At 39.5% G+C, this 9586-nt stretch overlaps 8 annotated features.

Annotated features, from left to right (window-relative positions):
• The first annotated feature begins 3 nt into the window (after positions 1–3).
• Positions 4–896: a mobile genetic element.
• Positions 897–983: 87 nt separating this feature from the next.
• Positions 984–1653: a mobile genetic element.
• Positions 1654–2880: 1227 nt separating this feature from the next.
• Positions 2881–2964: a mobile genetic element.
• Positions 2965–3169: a mobile genetic element.
• A 10-nt stretch (positions 3170–3179) lies between these two features.
• Positions 3180–3995: a mobile genetic element.
• A 357-nt stretch (positions 3996–4352) lies between these two features.
• Positions 4353–4845: a mobile genetic element.
• Positions 4846–5815: a mobile genetic element.
• Positions 5816–7329: 1514 nt separating this feature from the next.
• Positions 7330–9586: part of a mobile genetic element that runs on past the window's edge.

Here is a 9586-nt window from a genome sequence, read left to right on the forward strand (position 1 = left end):
TATGATTCGTGTCTACCAATACGCAGCTGAAAATGTGGAACAAGTGAAGTTAGTTTTCGCAGTAAAAACTTATGGACAAGTCCAGAATACTGGCACATATCGTAAATAGTGTAGGGAGTGACTATCAGTGAAATAATAGTGAAACGTAAACATTTTTATTCAAAAAAGACAGAGTTACAGACAGACAGACAGCTGCCACGCGATCGCCCAGATGCCCAGCTGCCACGCGATCGCACAAACAGCTGTTTGTGATTTTAAAGCTTATATATTCCAGGATTCAAGTCTTGACTAGGACCCTGCTGATTTGTTGTGTACTTACATGTGTGCCTTAAAATTGCCAAATTCGTGTCGCTATAAATCACGACGGAAAATGGAATATAATGGTCCATCGCAATTATCACTAGACTTTACGTTGATGAAGCAAATTGCCGCAGTCTCGTGTTTCTCCAGAGACTGACAGGAAGAAATCGAAATCCAATATCGTCAAACAAGGTGAAAATCCTTCGTCAACACAACCTAGCTATGGCGGCCACACAAACCATTTTGATTTACTTGCACATCTCTCAGTCGACAAAGAAGTAGGCAATTATATTGGCGATCTGTGTGACCAACCCAGTACCAGTCACCAAGCTGCTATTGCTACCTCTAAGCGGGATGCAGCCTCCGCTGGTATCACCAGCTCACTCAACAAGGCGCTCTCCACCTCCTATAGTAATGGAGGGAGTAGACAACGTATGTCTGATGATGCAGAGCATCGATAAAATAGTGGACATTAAAAACGTTGAGGCTAAGGCGGCACATTTCGCAGCGTAGTCAACTGGCTCGAGAACGAAAAATATGAGTTCCACTGTTACCAGATAAAAGAAGACAGGCCTTACAGGGCATACGTGAAAGGCAGCAGACCGATAAACTCAGAAAGGGACCTAGAAGAAGCTGTTGACACTCTCACCCTTAATATCAAGGCTGCAGCCAGACTGGCAACTTCTAGCAAATCCTATCGGCTTTCGAAAACAAGGAGTAGTGCAACGCAGTCTTCCTGGATGTACGTGAGGCGTTCGATCGGGTGTGGCACTCCGGTATCCTGCTTAAAATTAAGAATTCGAAGTAAGAATGCAGAATAAAGTAAATTGTCACTCTCCAACAAGGTGACAATTTTCAAGCAAATTATAGCTCCATATGGAGGTCTGGTTGTCAGATTTGGGGCTTGGCTTGCGATAGCCAAATTTGTCGCATTCAGGCTGCCCAAACCAAAATCGCCAGGACGATTACCGGCTGTGAATGGTACGTAAGAAACACAACCCTGCACAAAGACCTCAAGATAGCCACTGTCTCCGAGGCAATAAACATGCACTCCAGCCCGTACCACTTCAGGCTAGAGCGCCACAGAAATCGCCTAGCCAAGGCGCTCTCCAGAGCTCGCCCACAAAGAAGGCTTTACAGGAGACAGCCGAAGGACCTTATCATAAGGTCCCCCTTGACGAGAGCCGGGATATGATGATGATCTAAAATTGTTATATTGTTAATTGTTATATTTGTATTATTGTTTTGTTACAGCTAACTTTTGTTAGCCGGCGCCCCTTAAAGGGCTGAATTATTAGCGCCCAAGGTGACAAAGCTACCCAGTATGCCTTAATAAAGTCTAAAAAAAAAAAAATTTATCCTAGACATGGAAGAATCTAAGGAAGCCCTTACCCATCAATGACGTTTTAAACGCATTGACCGGTCAGGTGACTAGTAAAAGTCATCTGATTTCTATGGGGTCATAGCTGTCCTGACAAACAATTTCCTGCAAGCTCGTTAAATAACCTTAAGAGACTACTTTGATGTACTAAAATCGATTCCAGGATAAAATTTAGAATTATATTAAATATATTTTAGACACTTCACGTATTCACTGGAGATTTTAACGGTTGGCACAAAATCGGGGGCACAATCAACAACAATACTAGAGGCATAACTTTAGAAAAATTGATCACCCAATCTAATTACATCTTAGTAAATGACAAGTCACCAACACAATTCAGCGCACACAACACACTTACAAGCATTTCGTCAACCCACTACTAAAAATCGCGATTCTGCGGTCTTAATCCCATAAAACACATACGCAGCATCCTTAACCCTTCCACAAACACAAGCGCTACCACAAATTACAAATAGCAGAGCTTTTCTGTTAAAACTTATCCGAAACATCTCTTATACCAACATGTCCAAAACCTTTAGACAACAAAAACAAACTTCACGTAACAACATTTAAGAAAATTAAAAACCTTAACATATCTAGAATTTTCAGCAGCACTAAACACACTAAAAGGTAACACACCTGGAATGGACAGGATCAACTATGCTATGATAAAAAAAACCTGGACAAACCAAAGTTAAGATAATTAAACTCCAAAATAACATTTTTATCATATACATCCCCCAAGGATACCAAAACAGCAATTGCGAAATCAGACGCAGATAAAACCATGCTAAACTCTTACCGGCCTATCTCACTGTACTGGATAAAATTATAGTAAAGATACTGTCGTGGATTATTTTAAACGACAAACTAATCCACAACAGTCAAACTGGTTTCAAGGAAATGAATCACCACCTATGAGCTCGAGATATCTTTAGAAGAAACCTGTTTAAAGAATTATAGTAAGAATTATAATAATAAATAAGGCACAAATAGGTTGTATTAATATATATGTATGCTAAACTTTATTAGCCGATGCAGATTGACTAAGCGAAAGCTTGGCCTCTACATACATATAAATTAATCTAATGATTGATCGCACCGTCTTGCGATACTGTCGTCGTCAGGATTCCTCCAGAGGTGAAGGGCTTCCTTCGCTGGCTGCTCCGTGGAGTCCGGGGAGCAAAAGTGTATTTTTTACGTTGAGAGGAACTTTCCTCTTTTAACTGCCAGCCTTGTGGTCTGGCAGAGTAAGTAATAAGAATATATTTTACGACGCTTAGTCGGAGTTGACGAGCTGCCGCTCTTTATTCTGATAAATGCAAATTCAAACTGAACTTAAGGCTAACAAAGAAAGAGCTTCATAGCGGCCTCTGCCAAAGTGCAGAGCTTTGCCGGCTATGCTCGAGCTTCCGGCCAAATGCTTGGTCAGCAATTTGACCGGTGCTGGTCAGCGGACGAGCGGTCCGGTTAACTTAGTTAACTTATACATATATGTCGAAGAGTCATCAGGACACTCTTTTTCCTCTTCACTATTCTCGTTGTTGCATAACGTTTTCTGGCGCGTGAGCGAGACATGTCTGTTCTGCTCTACGATCGATCACTGACTGACTCAATTACGCGTAGTTCTTAACTCGACACGCATTGCCAACACTCCAGTCCACACACATCAATACAAATGCACACCGCATTTTTCTGTACGCTTCCGTTATTCCTGCAGACATCTACTTCCCCCCGCTCCTACCCGCGACCAGACTACGTTCGGCAGAAACTCTAACGGTTCTCTGCCGCGCATCAAAAGGATAGAAAAGGCGCCTGCATGGCGCGTGCCAAGCAGAAACGCGCAATTACTAGAAATGTCGTTACATTTCAATGAATTGCGACACGGCCATCCTGACCTATCACACGTCCTCGTGTGCTAGTAATCCCTTAATATCGATCATCGTTATTAATTCATTAAGTTATTCTTCATTCTTCATGACTTCAAAGCAAACCAATACAAATATTCAAAACATTTCACCTATTACATTCAAGCCATGAGATTCGGATTACCAACAACTCTCAAGCAAACAATCGTAATTTTATATTCTGCACACATAAATCGTTAAAGGTCTGGATTTCCAATAAAATTTTCCACTAGCGCACAGTTTTTCAACCCGGCCAGTCCATCTTTTGTTAGCCTACAACTCGACGATCCGCAATACAACTCGGCGATCTGGCCAATATAAGCCGGCCAGTTAACTCACACCACCAACCGTTACCAAATTTAAACTTAACTGCAACAAAATGGGCGAGCCACACTCGGCCATCCTGACTCTAACACGACCTCGTGTTCCATTCAATTGTCTTTTTATAATTTTACTATTATTTATTCATTTTCCTTTCACAAACAAAAGATTCAATATTTCCATTTCAACTCGTATAAACTTATCAAGTTAATTTCACAAAACAGTATCAAGCCTTCTTAACCAATATCTTTACATAATTTTTACTATAATGTAATTTTTAAAAAAATCAATTATTCTTCTTCATTCATCATTACAAATTCAATGCCCCACACGCCATGATCAAAACAAACATCAGTTTGTTTTGCACTTGTGCTTGCATTAATTGTCTGGTCTTGTTACTCTGCCATTTCCTTTGGCCAGCAGTAAATCTTTCATCACCTTTATTGGTGTGCTTCACTTTCTTTAGTGGCTTCAACATTTTCGTTTTCGCTCTCTTCACACACATTCAACTCCTCGGGCACTTGCCCCTCTGGCATTTTTCTCAAATCTTCATGTGCATATTTATAAATTCTTTTATTGGTTAAGGACTTTAAAGTGTACCTGTCACACTCCAGAACCTGTATTATTTCAAAAGGCCCCTTGAATTTTGGACTCCACTTGGTTTGATGCCTCTCTTCGCTTATAAGTAGCACAGAAATCTCCTACTTTGTGTCTAAGAACTTTTGCCTTATTTTTATCAAATCGTTCTTTGTCATAAACTGCCGTGGCTAAAACATTCTTTTCAGCTTGTGCTCTTACATTTGACAGATCAACATAATTTTCTATGTCACCAGGTGGAAGTAATCCTAATGGGCGTGCTACCTTTCCCAATAACATTTCAAAAGGACTTGCCTTCGTCACACGGTTAGTTGTACAATTGATTGCCAACTGCACCTTGCATCCGTATGCAACTCAATTGGATATTTTGGGTCAAAAATAACAATGACTGGTTTATCAATTAGAGTAGAAATAACCTTTTTCCGTATCTGTTCATGTTCCGCTTTCGAAATAAATTTATTTTTGTCTGACGTTAAAAAATATAACGGTTTCAACTGTGAAAATCCCTTTATAAACTGTTTGAAATAAGTTGCTAATCCAATAAATTGCCTAAGCGATGTGACTGACTTTGGAGGCGGAACGTCAACGTTGCAGTCAACGCAACAATTTTCTGGGGGTTTGGGCGAATTTCACTAGCACTAATATGGTAGCCTAAATATTGAACCGATGTTTTCAAGAAGGAACACTTCGTAATATTGAATGAAAACCCGGCCTCTGTCAGAACATCTAGAACAATTTGTAATCTTTCTAACGCCTCACACTGTGTTGATGCAGTTATCATGATATCGTCCATATAGACGATAACATAAGAATTTGCAAGATCCCCGAGCGCTTGCATTACTAATCGTTGAAATACCGACGGCGCATTTTTAAGCACGAAAGGCATAGATAAAAACTCATACATACACGATACTCATCGGGTGTCACAAACGCTGTATACTCAATTGAATCCGCATTTAAGGGAATTCGGTAATAACCACTAGCCATATCTAAACATGTAAAATAATAAGCTCCTCGAAGTCTACTTATTTGATCCTGTATAAGTGGCAGAGGGTATTTATCAGCGACTGTGTTTGAATTTAACTCCCTATAGTAAACACAAAGCCTATCCGAACCATTTTTTTTTCTTTACCAGCAATATAGGGCTTGCATAAGGTGAACAGCTTGGTCTAATTATATTGCATTTCAGCAATTCGTCAATTTTTTCTCGAACTAAATCTCGCTCGCATGGGTTTAATCGATATGGCCTTCTTTGAATTGTCTTTCTTGGATCAATTAATCTTATTTTAATTTCGCCAACTTTAACCTTAGTACATGGGATACCCTTTATAAGATAATTCGAGTACCCTGCCAACAATGAATGTAGTTTTATTTTATCTAGTTCATTAAGTTCAGTATAAATATCGGCTGAATCACTGCCGGTACACAAATTAATTATTTTGGTTCTCGAAATTTTAAATCGGTCTGACGAAATGACAATATCAAAATCCTGATTTAATATTTCCAATAAACCAATAATAATAATAAAATAATAAACCAAAAATAATAAACCAATAACAATATCGTTATGAATCCCTTAGGTAATGCAACACTGCACTGCTCCACTACTACATGTACGCAGCTACAGAAGAAAAAAGGGCGAAAAGAGAAGCTCGAAGAGCGCTGCAGGTACAGTGGTACACCTATGCGCGCATGGCTTCTGCTTCGAACATACTTCCCACGTTCGAAAAGGTAGGGTTCCAACCATATCGGAATCGATGGACAGAACGGCTAGTTTGGCGACGGCTTTTTTTATTAGCTGTACGGAGCATAGCTACTCTGATGACACCGTCACCGCCGCGTATGATTTCTTGGATCCGCCCAAGCCCAATCAAGCTGCCATCTCAACGGCGAGATGTTGTCCTCCTTCATCAATACTATGCTTCCAACCTTGACGTTGGACGTATCGACGAGCCACTTGGTCCTTTCTTGCAGTAGGGATAAATACTCGCCACTCCATCTTTTCCAGAAGAGATGTCGCATCTTGGTCATCAATTGCCATCTGCTGAGGCGGCCTTTTTGAAATTGTACAGAGTGGACGGAGTTCTTAATTCTTCGATGGCTAAGATGGAATCTCCGACGACTCTGTAGAAGTGAAATTTAACCGACTTAACAACAGCCTTCCATAGACCACCGAAGTGCAAGGCACGCGGAGGTATGAACTTCCAATCGACTGCCCTGACAAGTCTCTGCCCCATGATAGAATGGCCCACAACCTACCGACCTAAGCGAAGCCAGCTTGCTTTTCTGTGACGCTTGCCCAAGCTGGGAAATGTATACTTTTTTGTCAAGTGAACTTGCTGGATGCTCCTGAAAAGAAGTACAGTTCCCGAGTTGACTTCCTCCACTGAAAGCCGTGGTTTTAATGGCATAGATTTGACTGTGCAATTTGCAATGGAACAATAAATATTCCTAAATAATAGTCCTAGGCTGCATTCCGAATCGTGAAAATTTTATGTTCTGTACGCGTCATCCCAATGCACGTTGGCTCTTCAAAGAGGTTGCAGAAAGATCTTAGATCCGAATGGATCACAGAATTTGGTTATTGTTGACAATGCAATCCGCTTGGTGGGTTGATGATTGGGCGGTATTTGAGAAAAATTAAATAGAGGCTTATCTGAAGCCGGATCCTAGGCAAATCCCAATGGTTTAGCGATATCAGATTTAATAAACTGCACTCAACTCCTCCGCGGAGTTCTCTCGGCAAATTTAATTAATTTTAACCCCCAACCCGAGTTTTCCGTATTACACACTTTTAAATTAAAATAATTAAAATAAAATTGTGGACGCCGAAAAAATGAATACACGTGCTCCTTCCTTTAAATAACTTCACAATCTCTTTATTCGACTTCTCACTTCAAGCTCACGCCACCGAATGCTGCGTCTCGCGTATTCCTCTTTTCTTATGCTCTTTCAAAAGAGAGAGTGAGCTAGGTGTACATTCTTATCTCTTAATGCTAGCTTATAAGTAAGAGCGAGATAGCAATGATATACTTATTCCTAACGGGGATATGATCGTATGCTTCTTCGTATGCTTCCTCGTATGCTTCGTGGGCCTTATGAGTGTTCATCCTACCACAACTCGGCCATCCTGACTAGCTGATCCCCTGATCATGGTTTACATTGATTGCTTAGTTGTATGATGAATTCTTTTACCTTATTTATACATATGTACATACAATATTAATCTGTTATTATTATTATTATATTATTATTATTGTTTAATTGTGTCTTCGTTTATTTTTCTTGTTGCCTATCCAATGCTTAATATTTTGGATGCTCCAGACACCTTGGTATGGGTTACGAGATATCTGAAAACCTTCTACGTCTTTTAACAAGAATCTGTCGTTTCTTAATACTTTAGATATCACATATGGGCCTTTACACTTTGGAATCAATTTTCTAGAGATGCCTGCTGTACTGTCGAAATTTTTAACCATCACATAATCTCCTTTTTTGTATTCTGATGGCTGTCTGGCGGTCTTGTCATAATGTGTTTTATTATACGCTTGAGCCTTTTTTTGATTATTTTCAACTTCATTTCTAATTTTTACCAAATCCCTATCTTCTTCAGTATTTTCTAATTCCTCTAGTTTTTCTTTTAACTCGTCTACTATTTTTCCTCTTTGCTCTAAACCAAAAAGAACTCTGCTTGGAGTTTGTTTGATGCTGCGGTGCTGTGTATTATTTAAGACGTGCTCAACTTTATCTATTACTGTGTCCCAATATATGCCTTTCTCTGGTTGTACCAGTTTCGCTATCATTGGACCTAGGCTTCTGTTGACTCTTTCAACCTGTCCGTTTGCTTGGGGTGAACCAGTCGCAATCTTCATATGCTTAACATCAAACTCTAACATAAAGTCATCAAATTCCTTGGATGTAAAACAACTTCCCCTATCTGAAATGATGCATTTAGGCTTGCTGTATGCTCTAAAATAGTCCTTCAGGGCTGTAATGACTTCCTTTGTATTAGTGGTCTTTGTGGCGTATAAACGTACGAACTTCGTAAAACCATCGATGACAACAAAAATATGTTTTTTGGATCTGCCTGAGTCGACTGGGCCGTAATGATCGATATGTATTAGTTCAAACGGTTTGCTGCCCTTCGGAATGCAGTGCAGAAATCCTTCCTTGCCTGTCTTAGGAGAGAACGCAACACATTTTAAACAATTTTCTATATGGCTCAAACATTTGTCTTTGGCATTGGGAAACCAATAAGATTTAGAAATAACATCTAACATTTTGTCTCTACCTATGTGTCCGATCTCATTGTGATATTTATATAGAATATGATCTTCCATGTCTGTGGGAACATAAAATAAAAGTCTGCCGTCGTTACATTTTCTATAAATTATTCCGTTTCTCATTTCGAACAACTTGTGTTCATTTTTTTCCAGCAGTTTCTTGATTTCTTGAACTTTTTGATCCTTGCCTTGGCAGATTACTAAATTGTCTTCAAACGTATTTGATTCCACTATTAAAATATTCGTGCATCTACTAAGAGCATCAACATGCTGCATCCTTTTACCCTCTCTATGTATGAGCTCATAATCGTAGTTCTGGAGCTCTAACGCCCATCTAGCTATTCGCGGATTAAGTTCAGTCTTGTTAAGCGTCAAAGTGAGAGAATTACAATCAGTTATAATTTTAAAGCGTTTTCCGTACAAATATATTCTAAATCTACGCAGTGCGTGAATAATTGCCATTGTTTCCAATTCGAAACTGTGATATTTTGCCTCAGCGACTGTTGTTCGCTTTGAAAAATAAAATATTGGGTGTAATTTTCCATCCTCTTTTTTTTGACATAACACCGCACCGAAACCAAGAGCGCTTGCATCACAGTGCAGTTCTATTTCGTCTTTGAAATTATAAATTGCTAAGACCGGTGCTTGCACCAGCTTTTCCTTAAGAGTTGAGAAACAGCTCATTTCCTTTTCTCCAAATTTAAATTTTTCATCTTTTCTCAAAAGGTCATATAAAGGTTTCGCTAATGTTGAGAAATCTTTTATAAATCTACGGAAGTATGAACATAAGCCCA

Source organism: Drosophila melanogaster, chromosome 2R (assembly GCF_000001215.4).
Source record: "Drosophila melanogaster chromosome 2R".
Lineage (NCBI taxonomy): Eukaryota > Metazoa > Arthropoda > Insecta > Diptera > Drosophilidae > Drosophila > Drosophila melanogaster.